Source organism: Pipra filicauda, unplaced genomic scaffold (assembly GCF_003945595.2).
Source record: "Pipra filicauda isolate LSUMZ 115617 unplaced genomic scaffold, ASM394559v2 scaffold26_size5592650_pilon, whole genome shotgun sequence".
In the NCBI taxonomy this organism is placed as follows: domain Eukaryota; kingdom Metazoa; phylum Chordata; class Aves; order Passeriformes; family Pipridae; genus Pipra; species Pipra filicauda.
In genome coordinates, this window is record NW_024104387.1 from 3,697,017 (window position 1) to 3,721,646 (window position 24,630).

General features: G+C 38.1%; 1 long non-coding RNA gene across 1 annotated transcript; it reads left to right on the top strand.

Moving 5' to 3' along the window:
- The first annotated feature begins 1,424 nt into the window (after window positions 1-1,424).
- Window positions 1,425-22,953, top strand: LOC120323486. The gene is made up of 4 exons (XR_005563969.1): window positions 1,425-1,522; window positions 8,343-8,496; window positions 21,811-22,048; window positions 22,714-22,953. It is a non-coding gene; the product is annotated as an uncharacterized LOC120323486 (long non-coding RNA).
- Window positions 22,954-24,630: the final 1,677 nt, after the last annotated feature.

A 24,630-nucleotide genomic window follows, 5' to 3' on the forward strand; every position in this document is an offset into this window, starting at 1 on the left:
CTCCTAAATATAACTGATATAACTGATATAAATAATCTCATGTTATACTACATGAGGTGTAAGCAAACCACAAGCTTCTTAAAAATCTTCTTCAGGTCACTGAAATCTCTTCAAAGATGCACTGTCTGCTCTTGCTTTGAGGACTGAGTCTGAGATTTTTTAAACATCAGATTGACAGAGATAAGGCAACAACAGCATAGAAGCAGGAGGAGAATCATGTGCAGCAGCAGGACTCCCACCAAGTGTTTCACCAGCTCAGTCAAATACCTGTTCTCATCCTCACTCAGCAAAAAAAGAGAAGAGGAGAGGAAGGATACAATCTGTCCGTCTGTACCAGTATTGGCAGACAGGTACAAGCAGGAGTTCTTCGAGATAAATTGAGACAGAGGCTTACAGTAGGATAAAAGTGTTTTAATCACAATTATTTCCCAGAGCCCACCTAAAGACAAATAAAAGAACCTACAGCACAACAAAGTGAACCATGAAGGTTTCACAGCTGTTATTGCAATTTAAGGTCAAGGAACTAAAAAAGCAGAAATGGCTTTTAGGATTCCCAAATGCTGTTTCTCCTGCGTGTTTGACTCCATTGCAACGCCAGGTGGTTCCTCTCAGCTTTGCAGCTCAGTGAAACAATGGTTCACAGACCATACACATGCACAATCTCCACAAAACACCTTGTTCTGGCAACTGCTTTGATTTGCTTCTATGAACCCTGTGCCAGGTCACAAGAAACCATCTATTCTGCCTGCTAAATGCACACTCACAATCCCAGTTGCTGCCCCAAAAGCACCATGCTCCAGCCCAACAGATCTCTAGAGGCTGCAAAATACTGTATATTTGCACTTGTCCAGCACAGTTTGTCAGGTCTCTTTTTTATCTTATGGTCTCAAGCCAATTCTTTTCAAAGGGCTATTTTTGAGTTTGCTGTTCTTCCCCTCTTTCTTACCTCCCCCCAAGAGAATTCTAAGGGATTAATTGATTTGAAAAGGTGTTGATGCCACTAATGTGGCTATTATTTCTAGCATGGCTCTGATCACAGCACAGATAATTGTTGCAGAAATACATATGAGCCCAGCAACATAGTTTCAAAGACATCAAAATTGCCAAAACAGCTTAGAAGCCCCACTCCCAGTCCTGGCTTCAGAATTGTTTACAGAATACTTACTACAGGCTTCTACATTAAAGGTAAAGCAGGAGGCACGCCAGAAAGAAATGTCACTTGTCAGTAGTCAAAAGTGTTACACAAATTAAAGATATTTCATGACACAACGCAGCAGAAACACCAGCCTGCCTTCATATGGCTATAATCCTTTGGAAGGTAAGTAACACACACCATGCACACAGCAAGTTACTGAGGCACAGTATTTAAAGTATTTTGATTTTAAGCCACCTTTTTTTTTTTTTTTCAGCCAAATACAAAGCAGGTCTGAAAGCGAATAAGAGGCCAAGCTGGTAAATGGACTGAAGAATACTCCTGAAGCCTACAGGGACTCCCTAGATTTCAGTTTTGTGTCTTTTACAGGTACAAAGGGTAGAAATATTTTATCTCATCTTTTTCAGAAGCAGAATTCAGGTAGATACAGAGCAGTCTCCACTTCCTTAGCTGTATCAAAGGCATCCCCAGAAAAGGTTTTTTAGCTTTTTGTACTTTCCCTTTCAACAAAGCTGAATCATTAGAGCCTTCAGTTGGATCCCATATTTCCTGATAATTTATGCTGTGTTGAGGACAAAGCAGAAGAGCCCCTTGAGCAACTGAATTTTTGCATACATTCTTTAAAGACTGTAAATCTTGCTATTAGTCAGATCCTTCTTATACCATAAAGGCAGACAGAAGTTTTGAACTTGTATTACCATCACTGAAGGCCACAGTGTGATAGCAAACATCATAACTATAGCTCTGAAGGGCCTTTATAACACAGGGAAGACAGAAAATTAGTTTATTCTACCTGCAATAAGCAGCACAACACTTTCACTATCTGCAGACAAGCAGTTCTGGAAACAGGAGGCCAAATAAAGCTCCCAAACATTTGTATCCTTTACACCTAATAGATCACGTGTCAAACAAATTTCTCCTATGGCTCATAAGGACTCTTCTCTATGTGACAAGGATTGCATAGCAGACTACTCTGGGTGTATGGTAGGGCACTAGCAATGCTTGTTTTCATGAAATATCTAACAACTTAATATTTTGAGACCACTGTGCTTCTAATCATTTAATTCAAAGTTTTTTGGTGGAGGATGGGGTGCCAGAGAATAAATGCACAGAAAAAAACCGTATCTACACACAGAGGAAAAGAAATCACAGATTGCTTCTCTAAGAAAAAGAGAATGGCAGTGTGGCTGCCACCCATGTCCTGCTAAGTGACTTTCTGAACTTTCAGCTTTACATCTTCAAAAGGTGTGACAGACACATACCTTGGCATCTTTCTGATGTTTGGAGTTCAACACACTGACTACAGCAGAATCTTTCTGTCAGCCTGACCAAAACACTAAGAGCATTTTGAGCTGCAAATGAGAGGGGAGATCTTCAGAGGAAGAGTTGCTGTCTGCTATTCTAAGTGACATTGTGAAAGCAATTATCAGATGAAGGTAGACCCAAGCAGGAATCTTCTCAAATTTCCTTTGAGTGTCTCTCTCAAGTAACTGCACTGTATGTTGCCCTATGCTAAAAAAAAAAAACAAACCTAAAACCATCAAACCATAGAAACAGAGTGACATATTGTTTGATTGTCATATAAGAAAGTCTTGTACCCTCTGGCATTTACAGCAACTTCAAGGTCCCTCTGTGCTTCCAGAGTAATTAAATAGACATTTATATACATATAAAATATGAGTCCTTCACTAATAAGGGACTGTGGCCTGTGGCATTTCAAGTCAAAGACCCACAGTTTTTGGGGGACACTTTTACCACTGAAGCCAGACTAAGGTCCCAATTCAGCCAGACACTGGGAAAGTAGAGAAACTCCATCCTATCACTGTTCAGCAAAACACTTGGACTAGCTCTTTCCAGAGTGCCCAAACTGCAAATGTGTCCTACTCAGGTGCCAAAAATGCTAGCTTCCCCCATTATCACCTAAGATGCCGTTCAGGTTCACTGGGAAATCAAAATAGTTCCAATGAACAGCTAAAAAGCAATTTTTCTTCTCATTAGCTTCCTTTCTCCCCCTTCTCCTTATGTTTCTTTGTTTCTTTCTCCTTCATGCTATAGCAAACTTTGGCAGCACTGCAGAATGCTGATGAGACACATGCTTACTGTGTGAAATCCCAACAGCTATTTTTGGCCAATACCTGGCATGAACTGCCTCCTCTTTGAGGACTAAGGGAGTTTGCTTATCAGGCTCTCTTGAAGAGTTTAATGCTTCATTATGACTCGTCAAAAGGCTTGCAAGTTTTACAAAACTAACATCAAAGTAGTAACAAACTCCAGCAAGCTCTTAAGCATTCCTAGCAGTAAGGTGACTTTTCCTTTGAGAATATAAAAACCATAACAAAAGCATTTTTACTCCATTTCTAAAACAAAGATCAACACTGTATATGTAAAATGCTTGTTTGTCTACTTTGTCACTGTTTTCTTCTTTGGAAAGTGTTGGTAAAGAGTAGGGTTGTCACAAAAGCCAACTATATAGTCTTCCCAAGGTATTTCCAAGATCTGTCAGTCCTGACTTGTCACAGTCCTGAGACTGCCCCAAGAAAGGCCTGTCACTGACGGCCTCCAGTACTCTGTGAAAACATATCCATCACCACCCAAACTGAAGACCTGAAATATATTTCATAGGATCATTTAGGTGGGAAAAGACCCTTAAGATGATCAAGTCGTTGCAATCGTAAAAGCATGCTGATCTTATTGCAAAGAACTCATGCCGTGACATTTGAGGTGTCCTTATGTCTGAAGATTTACAAACCAGTATTTCAAACCCACTCCTGCTACTTCTGAACACCAAGGATCAAAAAGAAGATTTTTTTTTTTCATTCCATAATACACCTAGGTAGATGATGCAGGAAGTATTTGACTTAAGCTGAGCAGTGATCGCATTTTTACATTTCCAAATCTCCAATTCATATTCAAAAGAGGAAAAATTTGGAACTACTGGTAAATAAGGTATGTTAAAGGTACCACTTACCAGAGAAAGTTGCATGTTGGAGTGTGGGAGCACTGGCAGCTCCTGTCTAACCTTTTCTGATCACTAACCTACCCATTCTAAATACAACTTCAGAAAGAAAAAGAACTGAGGAGCAATTTGAAGGTGATTTCTAGAGATAGAAGAAGAAGCCAGACTCCTTTCACTCATCTAAAAAGAACCTTCTAACCCTTTCCTCCAGGCCTTGAAAGCTTCTTGATAACCCATTTACTTCTTTGACATCTGAATCAAGTCCCCCAGGTTACTCCTGCCATGGGAAGGGGTTTCACTGCTGCGAGCTCGGATCACGACGGTTTCTCTGTTTTGCTTTGTTAATATGATGAAACATAGTGGGTTTAACAGAGGGAACTGTCAGCAGGAGAATGTGTTTCATCCTCCAGTCACCTCATTTCATGAAGTTTAGTCAGCAGCTGTATCAGAGCAATTTTAATTAAATAGGTCACTAAAAGATCCTCTTTTTACCTTGAAAAAGATGTGGTCAGGACTTTACCTGAGCTGAAAGGTTTGAATTTCATTAGGACTTTAAAGTGGATTGTGTTTTTTTCCCCATCCAAATACAATGAGCACCCATTTTTCAACACATCAATACAACTATTTGCATAAAATATTGATTAGAAGTCATTATGATCACAAAATGTTAATTACACCAATTAATTCCCAATCTGTTTGTACCTTAAGTTTGTTTGTGTTCAGCACAGAAGGTTAAAGCAAAAGTGAGTCAGCCTTGGCTTTCTCTCTGGGGAGAATTTTTATACATGGAGGACTCCTATCCTGTAAATTCCAAATTTTCTCTATGAACAGGCTTTTCCCCCAGTGTTGTGTAATATTTTCCATACTATTTCAAACCCTTGGTCTACCCAGCACCAAACAGGTTCCTTACAGTCATAATTAATCTGTGGGTTTGTAAAAAGTAGATAATAGGAAAGCATTCTAATGTGCCCCCACTACCAGGTGGAGGACATGGTTTCTGTGGGACTGGTGCAAACTCAGAGTGCTGAGCAGCTCCGAAAAGTCAGATCCTGCAGTGTTACTGATCTGATTCCATTCCCCACTTTCCATTTTACAGAACGTTTTATGTAATCAATTTGTGGAGACACTTTGATTCCTGCAGCATCATAGCTTCTGCTCCCAAGGATGGCTGTATCATGTTCACTCTAAATACTTAAACCAAATCCCATCATGTCATTTTTTGAGGGTGTTAGCAGCCCTCTTCCTCCTGTTTTCCAAGAAAAACAAAATTACTGTTATGTCTGTATTTTCACCTGTGACTTCTCATCTTCCTCTGACTGTCCAAGCAATTTGGTTTCTCAACCATTTAAAAACCTCTAAAAACAAACAAAACAAAGAGAAAAAAACATTTTTCTCTACTCACTGGTATAAATGCTTCATTAAAACTGCCTTTGGCTTGAGAACTCTTAAGGGAAAGAGTCTAGGTTGTCTGTATATAACCTAGCCATGTCTTGCAGTTGACTATACTGACAAGGATAACTGGGAAGAGGGAATTTTGCATTTTCTTTGCCCTGTTGGGTACAAAGAATTTAGCATTAATTTCATAATGTCATATCCACAAAGGAAGGAAATTAAAATTATATAATTAAAATTATCCATGAAGGAAATTATAAGTAACAACCTATTAAACCCCTAGGAAAAAAAAAACATTACTTTGCACTATACAGACATATCCAGCAGCAGCATGCAAAGGATGTGCATTCACTGAAGGCAGATTCTAAGTTACAATAGCACTCCTTATGATATGAAAGTTGGTGCCATATAGACACAGACAATGAGTCCACTTTCCCATCCCTTTTCTTAAACCACCAGTAAAGAATTATTATATTTTTTAAAAATATTTCTTGGATTGAAATACATGCTGTGTGGTATTTAAAGCAGTATGATAAAGGTCTGTTAGTGCCTCAAATTAGAACAATAGACTGACTGTTGAACCATTCAGTCCTGACTGCTGCAGTGCATGGTTTGAAACAGTGATACGTCCAGGTGTTTAAAGACTTTGCCACTACCTGAATCATCACTTCAATCTAACGTGACAGCCACTGTAATGGCTGTTATGAAATGCACCCAGAGATCAGCTTAAGGAGGGTAGCTTTCCTGTATCAAGATTGCAGAATTCAGAACACAAAACTTTATATTTTCACTGAACACGCTATTTCTCCACCAAAAACGAAGATTGTATTTGTCAGCTCCATGCAGCATATCCACCATTTTAGCAAGTCTCAAGTTACTGACCCTCAAGCCTTTTTCACATTTAGCACAGACATTAGATGTCTCTACAGATAAGTCTCCTCTTTTGGCCAGCATAAGAAACTGCAAAGTTCAGAGAAAACCACTGAAATGAAAGGCAGCTACTGAAGATTTCCAAGCTACACAGAAAACTTACCTAAACTCCGACTGAGTGCCTCTGATTTCCCATATATTGGTCAAATCAAGAAAATGTCAATGTGGGAAACAGTTCTGGAGCTTAATATACCCTTCTGAGATTATCAGAGCACTGTAATACTAACTCTTCTGAGAAATAGTTTGGACACTGTGCTTGCATGACCCAAAGAAGTCATAGATAAAATACCTGAAAAAGTTGTGTAATAACAGAACACATGTAAAAGTTCATGCAACAAAGAAAGATTTAGAATGAAACAGTTAAGACAGCAGCAGAACACTCTCCTGTCAATACGGTTGAAACTAAAGGAAAAGTCACTTTCTATGGGTTTCAAGTCCAAAGAGCTTTTTGGGCTTGTTTTTAAAACCAGAAACAGATTAGCAGTGTCTTTTGTATGAAATCACAGGGTCCTGCCCTAAACTTTGGAAAGCTGGCTCCACTAAGCTAACCAGAATTTCCAAGTAAAATTATCTACTGTAAGCTTTGCGTGATAAAGGCCAGTAAAAAACAGGGTAAGGAAACTGCACAATACTGAACTCAGAACTTCCTGACAGTTTTACCTTTTGTAGTAGACTACTGAATTATAACAGTTAGAAAGGTAGAAGTATAATTTTAGGGTTTTGCCTTTTTAATTTGAAAGGTAAAAATAAATCTCTTTGGAGACCACTGTATTATAATAGATATAAACCAGATATAAACCAATAATCTTTGATATTAAAAGACATTTAAAAAACCCACCACACCCATCTTCGAAAGGAATTTTGTGGCTCATAGAAACCATCTGGCTAAAAGTAATTGAGTTCATAATCCTTTACACTTGTATCCATGCCCTTCCAGCACCATCTCTTTAAAGTCTGGGGATCTGGCTCTAGGCCCAGTCAAAAAGGAAAAGCAAGTGAATAGAGCTGACAACCACACAGCCTAAGCCCAAGGCTGCATTAACTACTTTATATCTTCTTTTATATGGTCTTGAAGGCCAATGGCAACAGCTGATGAGAACCTCAGAGCCACAACTTCGATGGCATGGAGAAGAACAGAAAGAACTTGGGCTTGAAAGACACATCTCTGGCCTCCCACACATCCCCAGGGGCTGAAAGATTTGGGCAGGAATCAAACTATTCACTGAAAAGTTTTGTCTTGTTGCGCTCCCTTGTTTCTGTGGGAAGAGATTATCTGCATGAGAAGTAGCCAAAACACCAGACTATAAATATCTTCTCATCACTGGAAATCATGATCATCCATCAGAGGATTATCAAAGACTGGCTTATGAATGAGTCAGACTACAGACCTAATATCATTTATGAGTTAGGGCAGACATGGATATTTCATGCAGGTCAGACAAAAAGAGCATACGATTTTCTGTCATGATCATTTATGAGGTCCTGACCTAAATGTAACCTCTCTTCACAGTGCCTAAGACTTGTTTTCTTCGGTAATTCCTGTGAATTAGCTGTTTTGCTTAGCTGTCTAAACTAATTTTTATCACATGTAAAAGCCTTTTCGTGAAGCAACAGAACAGCTTTGCTTCTTACCTTTAAAAATCTCTCCTTTTTTTCCCCTGTATATTGATACAATTTCATAGTGAGGACAATTTTACATAAACTATTTTCCACTCCACTGAATGTTATGTCGCTCTACATGAATATATTTCTTGGTGGATGCCAAGGCAAAATATTGCTATAAAATGCTGTATTTTCCTAAATGCTATTCTTTGACTTTTTAATAGATTCATTCCATGCATACTATCAATACCAAGTCTTACTGATGGATCTGTATTAAGCTGCCAGCATAATTTCCTCTGCTGTCCCCAGAGCCTTCACCTATGAATCAAAGGGAAAAAAGATCACTGGCACTTCTGTATTTCAAGGCAATGAAGTGATCAAGATGGAGGAGAAGCTCCAGTGATTTGAAAAACTCCAGTCAGTAAAACAGAAACAGAGAACGGGAATTTAAGACTTAAAAGTGGTAAGTGGGAAACAGGGATTTTTTTTTATTTTCTTTTGGTCCATTTTTTAAAAAAAACAGCCATTGAAATAGAAATAACAAGACAGAATGGCCAAATTCAGAGCCACTTGTTGACATGGGTAAGTTAAAAAGGAATAAGTCAATGCCAGGTGCAGCTGTAAGTTTCCAACAGCATATGAGAAAACCCTATAATAATAATGCTAATAATGCAGGAGATGAAAGATAGCATGACTTTACCAAATATGACTACTTTTAAGTATCATTTGGCTCAAATTGGACACACATTTTGTTCTCTTCTACATTATTTTAAATTTAAATTTTGAGTAATTGAGTCCAGGGTTATATTCCTCTAAAGGAGACTAAAGATCAGTGCTGCCTAGACTTGTTTCTGGAAAAGGCCCAAGAGTACTAGCAATAGCTACATATTTTATTCTATCTTTACAGTATGTTGGGAGCAATTAAACAAAGTCCATTAAATCTAAATGCAGTGACTTTGATTCTACGCTAACATATATCTAAACCAAATTTTTCCTTGGCTTTTTAGAATATGTGACTATCAATATGCTCTCATTTGACTTTGTCCATTTTGTAACTGTCTAGTTATATTCCTTTTAAATGTACCCTTTATGCCTTATCAGTCTCCCTGGCCTTTTATGTTTTCTGAAACATCACAAAAACTTCTCCCTATTTTTAAAAAGGTATCCATTATTACAGAGATTACATTGAACTTCTGAGATGCAAGTTTTGTCACTTTCTGGAAATAACAAACCCATAGAACTGTATTTTCAAGCTATGCTGTGTTTGTTCTGAGCCACTGCCAAATATGAAACAGCAAATAACACATACTGCCTTTAATCATCACACAAGGTGTGATGATTACACAATAGCACAAACTGAGGATAGATTCAGAAACAGTTCTGTCCAACTTTTTACTTACTCATGAAAATTGTCACATTTTTAAAAGCGGTACCAAAAATGGTTCTGCTAATACAGCTTCATATTAGGAACAAAGACTTGGGAAAAAGATTTTGGCCAATTCCTGTTCTATCTTATACCTCCTAACATAATTCAGGACAAGAAGGGTGTAAGATCTTCCTGCTTGCAGGAGAGTTCTGCAACAAGACTTCATATCTAGAGACTACAAAGGCAATAAATTTGCATTTTTATTTGAGTTACTATAAAGTTAAATCTCACACAAGGCATGAGCTAAATATCAAGGAGTTCAGCTGCTTTTAGTCCATGCTGCTCAATGGTTTATACAGACCAGTGAACACATAGCCCTTTGTGGGGCTGTAAGCCTATCCCGGACAGACAGGGAGGACATGACACAAAGCAGTCCAAATGCATTTGATCACACCTATTCCCTAATGTGCAGTCTTCTATAGTTTATTTGTGAAGTTCATTGCCACAGAAAACACATGATCTTTTTGAGAAAATCTTTAGCCTCCATCTTTAAAGACTTTTAAGGCATGGGGTAGGGGAGAAAAGTTACAGGAACAACAGCAGTAAGAATGGGAGACATCTCCTAAAGACCAATAAGTATCATATTAAAGCCTCCTATGCACATGAAGTTTGGAACACAGTTATTTATCACCCTGATTTTGTTTTTCAAGCTGAGGCCCCACCTCACAAAAAAAACAAGGAAGGGAAATACATTCACAAGAAGCAATTTCTTCATCCTTGGAAGATCAACCAGAAAATCATTAGGAGTGCACGCAGCTTATGTCAATTTGCATAACATTACCTATAATATTGTGTTATTTTATTCTTAAAGAGCCTTTGATTCCTTCATTTGTGAAAGAAATGGCAGCTCAGAGGTGTTTGCTGATGGGATGTTTGAAAGTTCTCTCATGATATTGTGAGGCGCCAGCTGAAAGGAGAAGAAGGGGGGTCATTAGCAGTAGCTGCATGTACTAATTAGGTAGTCACTGGCAATGTATCATCACTTTGACTTAGTGCAGAGGAAATTTCAGCTTGTACAGTTTAAGGTCTCCATCATCTCACTTCATATTATCCAGTGATGAAATCTTTATCCCTAATTAATACTGGAGCTGCAGGGAAATCTGAACAACCTGCTGTCCAGTGAGCGTACTTTTAAGTCCCTATTAAAGCTATTAATCTGGGAACAACGTGTACACGTGTGGGCTGTGGGGCACAAGCTGTGACTAGAGCTTCAGAGTCATTGTCATATTCAGCCAAGAGTGGATCCTAAACAATTCTGCTGCCAAAGGGCTAACCTAGTCCTAAAATACTTGAAAAGAACAAACAGCAAGATGGAATCAAGAAGTTTTATTTCCCTTAGTTTGGCATTGAGGTAATTAGTATTGGAATACAGACTTTAGTCTTAGTATCCATAGTCCAGAAATGCTATTAATAAATTAGAGATTAAATTAATCTTATTTGAGAACTAATTTTAATGTTAATAATATTGCTAATAACCAGACACTGGACCTGGCAGGTATCTTTGTAGGTTTCTTTTTCATTAGCCATTTTTAAACATCTCTTCTAATAGTTTTCCTGTACAGTAAGATTCTATATTAGTTCCAGGCTGTACCTTACATACAAGCCTATTTGAATCTTTCTCTTGTCCTATTCTTGTAATGCCTGCTGGAATCCATTTGCCTTAGTTTTACTGCAGCCATGTAGCAGTCTGATGTTTTCAAGGGTTTTGTTGTTTGTTTTTTTTTTTCTTAAAAGTGATCTTACATCCTTCTCTAGGCAGGACTGCTAAAAAACTGCTCTAGCACATGTTCTCAGCTTTTGGATTATCACTCCTAAACACTTTGCTCTGGGTTGTTTTTAACACATTTACCATGTCTACACAGGTAAACATGTTTATTTGAATTCTATTTTGCATTGAGTAGTCTCTTACTGAGAGGTAACCACGCCCAACATTTTCCTCTTTCTCCCTCACATCACTATTTTATAGTTCTTCAACACCAGTACTTTCAGCAAAACTGAGATGCTTTGTCCAAATAATTGTCCATGCACTTTAACTTGCTACTATACTATTATATATCACAAACAGAAAATTACTTCAGAATAAGATAGAGCTAGGTTTTCAAATATTAGGTTTCATTTTTTTGCACATGCAATTATTTTCCGACACAATCTATCTAAATAGTTGACTGCACCTCACTATAATTTACAGAGGCCCTATAGAGGCTAGGCTGAAATTGTAGTCCTAAAGGTCTAACCTGAGCCTCAAAAAAACCAGGATATTTAGAATTAGTACACTTATTTTGGCGTATTATGACTAAGGAGTATGACAAACAATATGCAATATTATCAGAATTCATAATTCTCAAGCCCACAAAAGGATGAATTACTGACACATCAGTCTCTACTGTAGAGCCTTCTTTGTCAAGATTTCCTCATTTTCCCTTTGATGCTTTTGACAATTAAAAAACCTTATAAGCTAAGAGTACTCAATTAATCAGAGAAGATCAGGATATATATATGCTCACAAGTTTGCTCCTTCACACAAACCCCACCCCCAACTTCAGTGATGCAGAGAAACACCATTTTTTGTCTCTTCCTCCAGTTTGCTTCCTGGTAATTTTATTTGATTCCTCTTAATTTTTCCACTGGGAGAGACAGATGGGAAAGACTTTTATAGAAGGTCTTTATAATCCAACCATTATTATTAGGTTCTCTCAGCCTCTCCCCTTTTCATTATTAACAAAAAGAACAGGGTTAAACTATAGCATCTTGTAATTAAGTAAGGACAATATACCTCCAACATTCCCTAGGTATAAGAAAGACTGTCTTTAGGAGCAAAAGTGTGTTCCTATGGCCCAAGTTTGTTTCTTGACATTACTACACTCAAAAAATACAACTTAAATATTATGGACACATGCAAATAACTATCCTTGTCACAGCTGCCCTAAGCAGTATTATCTACAGTATTTATCTGCTTTGTAAAGATGTCTGCAACGTAAGTAACCATAAAGCAAGTTGGAAACATGACCTCCATCAATCTACAGTACATGCAAATGCTTAATTTAATTTTTCCATCAACTTCCAAATGAATGAGGCTCATTGTATTGAAAAATAAAAACAGCTTGGCCTTTGACTTCATTTGAGATTACTTTTCCACATTAATGTCCTCAACGGTAGAGTTGCAGGCTTTGGAAGAACTGGATGAAAGATGTTCAGACAATACCTGTTTCATTTTTACACTTTTCCACCCACACTTAAGGTCAACAATGCAGAGATGAGTTTAGAGTAAATACGTATTCCAACATCAGCACAACATGCCTCAGGGAGAACTGAAGCATCAGTGGTAAAAACTTACTGACATGTATTGTCAAACAAAAAGAAGAATATATGCAAAGATCAGAACCTCACTTCCAGTGTGCACAGCCTAAGTAACACATTGGTGGCCTCATCTCTTCTGCTAACAAGTTTTTCATATTTAGTGTTCCTGAAGAGAAGCATTTAATTAAGCACAGAGATTGAGAGAGGCTGTCCACTGTGATTTGAATTTCATTTTGTTTTGCGCCCGTTGTCAATGAACATAAATTGTAGAGCTATTAAAGATAGAACTCAGTCAAAGTTTCACACTGCTTAAGTAAAGCAAAAGGGAATTTAACTACACACATATTGACATTGCAATCAGCCAGGATATATGACTGCAGTGTACAGTCATATGTGCTAGGCTTAATCAAGCTAATTTAATCAACAGAAGGGAAGACATAGCAGAAGAGGCTTAATGCAAGCTTAGGGTAAGCAGGAAGCCTATGGAGCCTATGCTGCTCTCATCCATGCCTCCCATGTGTACTGGTTGTCAGAAAGATGGTTGCAACTCCTCGGTCCTTAGGGTGGTTCTGTGCCCTACACAGACAGTGGTGAGGGGGCCAGGCAGGCAGGAAGGGGGCTAATTGATGTCAGCTGGTGAGATGCACTTGCTGGTCAGGTTGGGAAGACGGTGTCCCCCGCTCACCTGCCAACTTATGCTTTCCATCAGAGCAAACAGGAGGTGATGCAAGAGTCAGGTGTTGGGCTCAGTGCTAGAGCTTATCACACTGGGAATATCCACCTAGCCAGGTGACAGATCTAATTCCTCTGTGTTCATCAGATTGTGCAAAGAATGTCATTACATTCAGGTTTTGTTCCAAACAGACAAAGTCCGCCACATTTACTCAAGAGGCACAGAAGAAAAAAGCCCTCATGTTAAAGGACTGATAAATAAAATAGATGCATCTCTGACAGTGCCAGCATCTGGAGACATTACTATTTTAATATTTACTTTGTCCAAAGTGTTTTATTTAAAAAATATTTTTCTTTCTCACTTCTGTGAAAAAGGAAACATGATGTAGCAAAGCATTTTTACAGCTTCACTGTTAATCATGTATTTCAGAATAGTAAATGATGTTCAGAAATGAGCCTGGCCCCAGTGGTGGTCAACAGCAGATGGGAGGGTAACAGATTCTACCCACAATGTCACATCAGAAAATGAGAAAGGGAATACATGTGAAAAACTTGATGGCAGTGATGGAAGGCTCTGGATGGTATGCTGTGAAAGAAATATTACGGGCTACAAATCTCTTGAAATTTTAGTTCCAAATTTAAACTTAAAGTTTAAATTCCAAGAGTTTAGAGAGCCTAATTTAAAATCTTTCCTCTCATGGGAAGTGAACCAGCACAAGAAAACGAAATAAAGTCAGCTTTCCTTGTCCTTCTAGCACAAGGAAACAAAATAAAGTCAGCTTTACCAAATGAACACATCTTGCTTGGCCTAAGGAATTTGGCAGGCAAAGCTTCAGGTATAGTCAATTCATGCCACTCTGGCTTTTGACTCATTAGCAGACTATTATTCTCCTTCATTGCCCATGATATCTTTGTTTTAATGTCAGAATAACTTACAAAAAGCACCAAACTGAGGACAATGTCTAGAGGAAATGTCTTTCTAGCCTTTCCATGGCATATTAGGCAGCTGTGTGGCAAGTTGTGACCACGGAGAATAAATATAGAAGGTAATCCACAAAGCCTTTCCACTAAAATGGTTTCTTTAAAGGCATCAACAGAGCTACTGCTTCAGATTTCATAAAGAAACACATTATATTTTCAAGGAACAACAACAACAAAAAGTGAACACTGATTTCTTTTTTTTGAACAAACCATTAGTTTATTTGCCTGCCTAGCTCCAAGCAAAACCATCCCACTCTATATATTCTTGAGTTTGTATAAGGCTGCATACCTTCACCCATTTTTGCTGCTCAGACTCTTTCCTTCACTAATTTCCCACTGTTCTCAGTAACATTTCGTTTTCTGATGGGTGGTACAACCCTACCCAACATCAATGCAGGATTAGCATCGTTTTCAGCAGTGACACGTTTATACTGGGAAATATCTGATTTGAAACAAACAGCACCCAGACAAAAGCAAAACTCCTTTCAACAACTCATTTGAATCAATTTAGGCCCTCCAAATAAAAAGCTTAAAAAGTCTTTTTAGCAATCCCTCTGCCTTTCTGGTCTCTAGCTGTTTTGTATCACACTAGTTTAGAAAGATGCCCAAGTGAGCCTTCTTTAACTTGCTGGCTGTGAACTGGCTGCTTAGCTCTAATCATGGTTAGCCTGTTTGTCTCTCAGTGCTGCTCTCACTGCTTCCACCAAAAAGTTTTCAGATCTGGAAAGTTCACCAAACCTTCCCAGTCTCCCACTCTCATTGTTCCCTTCTCCCTCCACAAAGGAAGAGCACATCTCAGAAAAAGGACACCCCATGACTGAGAACTTGGAAAACATCCTGCAGAAAGTTCAGTATCAGACAATACACAGAGAAAACAGAAACAGCTGCCACTTTCACCAGCACAAGTTGTTAACGACCTTCAGAGCAACCCAACACCAGAACAGAGAGCAGCTTTTGTTAGAAAAGGGGATATCATATACTGGATAATCATATACTGTCAAAGGACCTCAGATCCGTGCAATTCATTGCAGGAGAATGCTAATAAGAGTTTAACACGCTTTGAAGACTAATATACAAAAATCAAACCCAGGCTGATGTGGCCATTTTAAATGCTCGAGCTAGGAACCATCCAATATCAATTCAGACACTTAGGTTAAAGATTGAGGGCATATTTGTAATATACTTATTTACACATTAGCACATTGTAGGTAGTAGAGATTGAGTGTTTCCAAAAAAGGTGGTTTGTTTCTTTTTTTTCTTCTGCAGATAAGAGAAAGGAAATATGATAACGTTCTCTTTGCATTAGCAACAGGTATTACTATGTATGGCAAGGAGAGAAATAAAGACTACAGCATGCTCTTCGGTGCAGAAGTCTTCCCAATGACCTCATACTCCAGTGTTTTAGAATTCAGCACTGGAGAGAAGTGATAGCAGCAAATACAAATGCACAGAAAGGATACTGAGATATAATATCTGTTATCAAAATCATAGGATACTAACTAATGTCAGGATGACCAGGAAAAAACCTGACAGGCCTTGCAGCGTGAAGGGGATTGATCTCTAATTTTCAGTATGTGGCAGTGACACAACACTAAATACACGATTGTAACAGGGGAAGTGAAGTTTAGTTACAACTTCTTTACTAAAAATATTATCCCATCTCTACTTAATGTAGCCTCTTATTACATTAAGGTATCACCTACCCTTAATAACAATAACTGCATATTGTTTCAAGAACTTGTTTTTCAAGTTATACCTGAATTTATGTGTGTAGAGTGATAAAACTACTTCATCATCCAGACTCTTTTCTCCAGGAACTAAAAATCCCTAAAACATATTTCTGTTCCCAAGACACAGTGAATATCCTGCAACTTCCTCTCTCTTTTTTTTCAAAACATCTCTCAAACAACTTCTAAGTACATTCTCTTTTCTGCACTGGCAGTAATCTGTCTTCTCACATCAGACAGTTTTGGAACAATGTGGTTCATTTAAAAAAATTCAGCAGAAAGGGCTGCAAAGGTGTTTTCCACCGTTTTGCTAAAAATAGCAACCATTTTATTATTCACTGCAAAGTTCTTCACTTAGAAATGTAAAGCAGAATCGTTAGAATCAAGGTTGGAAGAGACCTTTAATATCATCAAGTCCAACCATCAACCCAGCACTACCACTGTAACCCCTGAACCACAGGACTCAGCACTGGGTCCAGACACCTCTTAAACACCTCCAGTGACAGTGACTCCACCACCTCACTGGGTAACCTATTCCAATGCCTGACTACCCCAACAATGAAAAAATTTTCTCTATTGTCCAATCTGAATCTTGTTTGTCTCAGCTTAAGGCCATTTCCAGAAAGTAGAGAGCCCTGAATCAAATCAAACAAGTTTCGAATATTCTTCTTCCTAATATTTAATAAGACTGAATTCATAACATCAGTTTACAAAATGTAATTCACTTCTTAATTAGGCAAACTGAAAACTCCTAGTTTGGAAGCATGCAGTAGTGTAGACTGTTAATCTCAGCATTCTTTGCTTTTATTTACTGTCCTTTCTCCATCCCTTTGTTTCTGCTCGGTAAACTCCAGAGGCTTTATACTGGGTTTTTTCCCCTCACTTTTTCACTCCCACTAAAGTAAAAGATGACAGGTAATAATATAATGTGTGGTAGAAGGAGAAATGCTGACAGACATTGTGTTACTTTGCTTCAATTAGGCTCTAATTACTTCTTCTCTTCAATTAGAAAATCACATGAACCAATTATGCCAGATAATATGTGCTTATCCTATTCAAACTGCACAATGGGTAAGGTCTATTCACATTGATTATCTTCAATTTATGCTTTTAGCCTTTTTTTCCCTTCTGTCTGCATGGCCCATTACAGTTTTAAAGTGGAAGCTCTTAAGCAGTTCACAGTATTATGATATCATTCATAACAATTGTTATGTTTTGATGGAAGAAAAATTTTGATGCCTTGAATGCAGAGCGGAAAATCTCTTTGGATTGAATGTATTCCAATTTTGCTATTTTGGTTAACAATATTCCCATGGTTTTTTAAATAAATATGATACAATGCAGTCTACTGTTAATGGGCAGAGCTCAGTGAAACAGTTGGTTCTATGGGAACAAAGGCAGATTTCAAAACCAAACACAGGGTATTGAACGCAAGAACTGCTCATTCATTGTCAGCACAGAGGTATCAGTCCTAAAAGCCCTATCAGGCCCCATTTGTGAATGATCTACAGAGTGTAAGGCAATCAGCAAAAGCAAAGTGACAAGCTTAAAACCTAGAAGTGAAGCCATAACAATGTTTCCCTGCAAAATAAACGGAGGAGAAACATCATGTAAACCCTCAGCAGTCAAACAGCTCGATAGGTCTAGGTGAGCAGAAAATGGTAAGAAACAACACTGAATACTAGAGGCAACTTACATATTTCACCTCTTCTTTTATAAGAATGTAAAGGATTATGCTGATACATGGTTTTATCTATCCTTGCACTTAACTGAGGAAAAAACGTCTTTTAATTCTCCAAGCAGTAAATAGAGAACACACCCCTTGCTGTCCAGCACTCTCCAGAGATGGCCAAACACCAGGTAAGCTTCAACTGATTCCTATCTCAGTGACATGACACCTATCTCAATCAGTGGGAATCTTTCATGCTTAGAACACACAAACTCCACTCACACTGGTTTGCTTGAATAGAGTTTATATGCAAAGAGGAGAACTCTATTTCCTGTGGAACAAAGTAGATACAAAAAGACAACAACAACAAAACAAACCAAAACAACCATCCAACCAACCACAACAACAAAAAAACCCACACCAAACAAAAAACACAGAAGTTCTCAAAACTGATATTCTCCTTTCTTTCACTGGGGTGGGGTAATGACCCTTGGAAGCTCAGTCATCCCAGAAAAGACTTCAAGACACCGCTAAAAGCGTGGTGCTTCCTCTGCTACACAAGGCAAACAAATCCTTCTCTCAAAGGAAGGAAATAATTTCAGAGACTACTGTTTTAAGCATGAATTGTTAATTTTCCCCTATGTGCCTCATCTACTGCACATCATGTGCCATTTCATTGTCCAGTCACTCAGTCTTATAAGGTCTTACTGCAATTCCTGATCATTAGCTCTTGTCCATACTACTCTGAACAGCTTGGTTCGTTATTGGTCCATACATTCCTCTTCCTAATGTTTGGAGGACATATCAGCTTAAGGTCTCTTTTAGTTTACCTCATTGTATTTTGAAATTCACCCTAATTTATAACATCTTCTATTTTCTTAATTTAGATTCAATCTCAATTTTTAAAAAACTGTTTTTCCTACTACCAACATTTCTTGCCCTAAGATTTAGCTACATCAATCACTTTTTACTCCTTTCTCAAGTCTTTCCACACAGATGCTGTGTATCAGCCCTGTACTTCCAATAATACATCGTTATTAAGTGTCATCCGAGCTACATGCAGGGATTTTATTCTTTTAGATGTCCCTTTTAGCTTCTTTTAGAAGAGACTAGTTCAGGTGGAAGGGTCCTACAACTAATATCTAATCCTACTACCTGACCAATTCAGGGCTGACTAGAAGTTAAAGCTTGTTATTAGGGGCATTGTTTAAATGCCTCAATCACTGGCAGGCCTGGGGCACAGACCACCTCTCTAGGAAGCCTGTTCCAGTGTTTGACTGTGCTCTCAGTAAAGAAATGCTGTCTAATGTACAGCCTAAGCCTCCCCTGGTACAGCTTTGAACCACTGCCACATGTCCCACCACTGGATACAGGGAGGAGATGAGCACCTCTCTCTCTACTTCAAGTTCTCAGGAAGCTGTAGAGAGCAATGATGTTGCCCCTCAGACTCCTTTTTTCCTAGCTAGACAAACCCAAAGTCCTCAGCCGCTCCTCACAGGACAATCCTCCCAGCCCTTCCACCAGCTTTGTTGCCCTCCTCTGGACATCCAAGGACCTTTATATCTGTCTAAAATTGTAAAGCCCAGAATCACCTATTTCGGTCTGTTCTATTAGCCATCATCATTCAGTGAGCACTGGAGAACAATTAGTAGGGTAAGGTTTCTAAGGTAAGTGGGACAAATCCTGAAGCTTATTTTGACATTCACACTGAGAGCCAGGAGAGTAGCTCAGCCTAGGCACTTAAATTCTTGACGGGTATATTAAATGAGATTAATTTCCAGTGTATTTTGAATACATTATAATAATTTTAAATGGAATTAAAGACTAAAGACTTAAATAAACTTGGGATGATCCAGCCATTTATATTTTATTCTAACTTCCAGTCAAGTATACTAGCAATGAAGACTGTGATCATAGAATCATTTAGGTTGGAAACAACCTTTAAGGTTATCAAGTCTAATCATTAATCTCGCCATTATAGTCCTATACAATCTTATAATTGGACCTAAACTAAAATTATTATATGGTACAAATTGTATCTATTCGTGCTTTTCCTGAGTATTTTAACAGAGTAGAAAGACTAATCTGTGCATAACACAAATATAAACACCTCAGGTATGAAACTGAACTCTTTTTACATGTGGCATACACACATTCATTCTCAAAAAAGAAAGCTGCCCAGGAATAATAAAATCATACAGTTGTGAAATAAAACCAAGGCAAAAATTAAAGAGTTAAACAAAGGCAAGCTATTTTGTATAACATTATGAACATGAAATGTGTATTTGTCAAAATGTAATTACAAAGAACTCTTCATATTACATGATATAATGAATGTCATAATACAAGTTCAAACATCACAGGGAAACTAGTTACCTATGACAGGCAGAATCATTTTTCACTGAATTTTAACTAAAAGATGTAAAAACTGAAATTTTGTTTGTGAGACTCTACTATTCTAAAAACTTGCTACAGAATTATATATATTTTAGGTAAGGCAAGCCTGTATTAAAAAAAAAAAAGTTTGGCTAACAATATTCTCAGCAGTCAAAGTGTTCTAGAAAGCTCAAGCTTTGAAACAGCCCCCCTCTCCATCCTACGTCTTTGAAGTCCAAATCTAGGTCCCACTAAAGTAAAGGTCTCACAGTAACCTGCTTTTTCTGACAGCAGAAGGGAAAGCAGCCAAGTGAGATAGAGTTTTCTCACAAAATTTTTACAGTGGCAGAAATTAAAAAAAAATAATATCAGATGCCAAGTGACTTCCAGTCCATCTGCCAGATCAGAGACTGGAGCAAGTTTAAATGACGACCAAAACTTTTGGAAGCTGATGTGAGCAGAAGTATTCCTCTTCAGAACCTTCCTTCCACCCCTCAAAATTCAATAAAATTCACAGAGTTTTGCTGAAGTTCAAGAACACTTGTCTAGCATTTTGGAATTATAAAAGTGACAAAGAAACAGAAGTTAAATTTTTTAAGATGCTTTTTGCACTCAAGAATTTAAACAGATTTGTTTCGAAGATGAGGCTTTCATTTCTCAACAGCTCACACCTCTTCTTCTTTTGATGGACATCAAATATGTCAACTTGATTGGAGTGACTACAAAGCCTTTAGAACTGTTTGCACAGAATCAGACTGAATCAATTGTCCCATCTTCTTTTAATGACAAGAGTCAATTGCTGTGAATTATCTTAAAAAGAGTCAGCTGGACAAGCCAATTGCTTTTGTCTGAGCTTGGACACTTTGGCCAGGAGAAATGTAAGAAAGGTCGTTATTTGTTTTAAATATGAAGGCTGTTATACTACATAGAACTGATAAAGTTATTTCTCTCACCTGCTAAAAGTAAACCACCAAAAAGTAACAACTTACACTTTCTGTCATTATACTGGCTTCTATCCAGAAGCAGAAAGAGCAGTACCAACAGTTCTGCGAGTAGGTTATTTTATTGCTAAGGAAAATGAAATCCTTCTCTCTAATCCAAAGGGTTGCATTAGTGGAGAGGTCATACAAAAAGGGCTTCTATCGAGTTCAGGCGCGCTCGTACCTAAATAGAACTGAAAGTTCTGTGTATGTCTCTTCAGCAGTATTATGTGCTCTCCAACTGGTAACAATAAGGAGGAATAAAATTAGTCCTTGCCCATAGTTGCAATTATTTTGGGGCAGGTACACTACAGCAATAAATACAGGACCAGAGACATGAGGCAGCAATTCAGAAGGAAAAAGTTACCATGTACACACAAAAAAAAAAAAAAAAAGAAAGGAAAGAAAATGCAGGTTTTAAAATGCATGTATGCAAATTCATGGTATCTTGGGTATTCATAACAGTGTAAAGTGAAATGCAGTTTATGAGCATGAAGTATTCTCATGGTTGGTTTAAACTATTGTAAGTTGCACTGCATTTACCCATTATAAATACTACTTAAAAACAATTATGACCCATAAGTAAATGCTTTTGCTTGAAATGTTGCTTACTATGGAAGGTACTATACCTTTATCATTCACCTTTAAGTTTCAGAAATAGATTACAAGAAAGGCAGAACTGAAATGTTTTGCCCATGAAAAGAACTCAAGTATGCTAAGTCTTTTCCTGGATACTACATTTATGGCATCAGAAGAATTTTTGCATGGAAAGGGAAACAAACACACGGAAGGCAGAAGGGATCAAGCAAGATGGCAAGGAAGCAGACCCAGAAGGAGCATAAGACAAAATCCAAGAACTTTAAAACATGCATATTTCCTAGTTTTAGGTATGAAAAAAATTTGAAAGATTTGGGCTTTAAATTTTCAGCTTAAATGAAAACTTAGTTATGCTAAAAAGTCAGCTTTGAAACAGATGACTTGAAACTAGTTTTAGCACTGAAAGGAAAACAGGTTGTTGCAATTCAATGGAGAAAAATAGGATTTTTCTATGTAGACAAACTCTGCAGTGATCAATCAGTCTAATAAAGTAGCAGAACTGGTTTGGAGGACTTATGCTTAACAATTATAATTATGGAACAGTATCAGTGATGAATACTCAGTGTTGTGAATACAATAGTATTGTATTTTTAGACCACTGTATAATTTCTGGGCACACTTTGATGATTTTGCTGGCTACTCACCTATTTTATAAATCAGCAGGAGATTTGACAAGATGAGAAAAAAGTTTCCTCCTCCCTAGATTTATATATGTTCAGTTATATTCATTGTTACGCTGTTCTGAACAACTTACTCATTGATTTATGGTATGTGCTCTGTAAAACCTTTTTAATGTTTTTATGTGCCCTGCATGTATCTCTTACTTTAAAAAAAAAAGCAGTAAAATTTCAAGAACAGTTTCAGAAATTAGATTCAGCACAAAAAAAGTTATATAAATTGCCTCTTTTTCACAAAATTAATACACATCTATTTATTCCTTATTCTTCATCCTCAGGGAAGTGAAGGAAACACCAATGGCTTACATCATGTGTCAACACAAAAACAAGCAAAAAGAGTTTAAAAGGAGCAAGAAGTGACTCATGACTTCAGCAGGACAAAAATTTTCAGTGTCCCATAGTTCTACAGGTTTCCCCCCAATCTTTCTTGCTGAAGACATCTCAGGTTGTCTTCATAATATCTGCTCTCACAGGGAGAAATTATGAAAAAGGAGGCAGGTTTAGGGTACTAAGCCAAATTAAATTTATATTCATATGTTCTAAAACTGTTTGGATCTCTGTCCTTCGCTGCCAGAAAGGTTAAGGGCTTCTCTCTTTTAGTACCTTTCTCAGAAAAGGGTACACTGGAAATGAGCCAGTATAATCCTCCCTCTCTCCCAGGGTTAGGTCAGAATTTTCCCTCTTTCCCATCAGGGAGGCAGAGGAAACAGATTCTAAGGACCCTATGGATGGTACCTCCCTTTTTTTCCATGCCCCTCTGAGCAACAGATGGGCTGCTCAGCTGGTTTACTGCCCTTTGTCTCTCAGTTGTTTTCCTTTCTTACCCCTGAAAAGCAGCTGAAAGTTAAGTATAGGGAAGAAGAAATGCCCTGTTGGCAAATTTGAAAGAAAATAACACTCACAAATTCTTTCATAATTGTACCCACTCTAATGACTTAAAGCAGGTGCCACTGCAATACCCCACTCATTACCCTGTAAGGCTTTAATCTAAAATATTGTCAGTGCTTTTTTTTTAAAAAAAAATACATTTAATTCCTTAAATAACTTTTTCTATTTCTGGGCATTTAGCCCAACCAGTCCTTAGTGCTATTGTAATGCAAGTAATAAATAATCATTCCCTCTCCACTGACTAAGAAAATAATTGTTCCTATTTCACAGTTGAAAAAAAAAATTACTTCCCAGATTCCCCAGAAAGTCTCCTTGAGCCTGTCAAATGCCACAGCCACAAGACTCCTTTGCTTCTTTCTAAGATATCAGGTGACTTCCCCAGTTCCATCAGAAATATGAGGCATTCTACAGAATGAAGCCACAGGAAAAAACAGGCAAGTTTCTGGAAGAGTCTGTTCCTAGGTGCTCTCTGGGGAGCACTTGCAACTTTGCACATCTGATACTTGGAGCAGGGACACCTCCCAGCAGGAGGTCTGAATCTACTCCATAACGGGGAATTTGAAAGCTTTTGGAGAAGTAGCACAGAAGAACACTCTATAACACACAAGTAACACTACATACCCAAGGTTGTCACCCTAATACAAAAGCAGGTTTGGGGCAATCCAAACCTTCTTCCTTGTAAAACTTCAGTCTAAGTCAGCAGCTAACTCAAATTCAGAGCACTTTGGGCATGGTAGCAGCTGGGAACCAGCATGAGGGAGAAGATAAACCACAGCCAGAAGATAATGCTGACAAGCAGCTGTTAGTATGGAAGAGGGCTAAAACAGCCTTAAATAACACCTTTCAAAGGCACTTAGTACATAGAAACTCAAAGTGAGGTTGAAAAAAATTTAAATGGATCAGATTTAGCACATAATGAAGTGCATTTTTGGTTCACCTCATCAGTGGAAAATAAGAGACCAGCAATACTGCCAAAGTGACATATTCCATAGAGACAGAACAGAACATGCTGGGAACAGCTTGTCTCAGCATATCATGTACGTTAGACAAGGTAATGTCGTACATCCCCCAACCACAGCTTTGGCCACGTCCCCAGGAGCCAGCACATTCCACAGGCTCTGTACTTCTCTGTTCAGCATACACCGTCCCTCACGTATTTCAACCTGATGCCTGCAATGCAAGCAGCAACACACTGTCTCATTGAAATTCCTATGCCAGGCTTGCGATGGCAGAAAGCAACAGCACCCTCCCAACCTGCTCCCCCCACCTGTGCCCACTGCATTGAGTCCCAATGCTTTACTATTCCC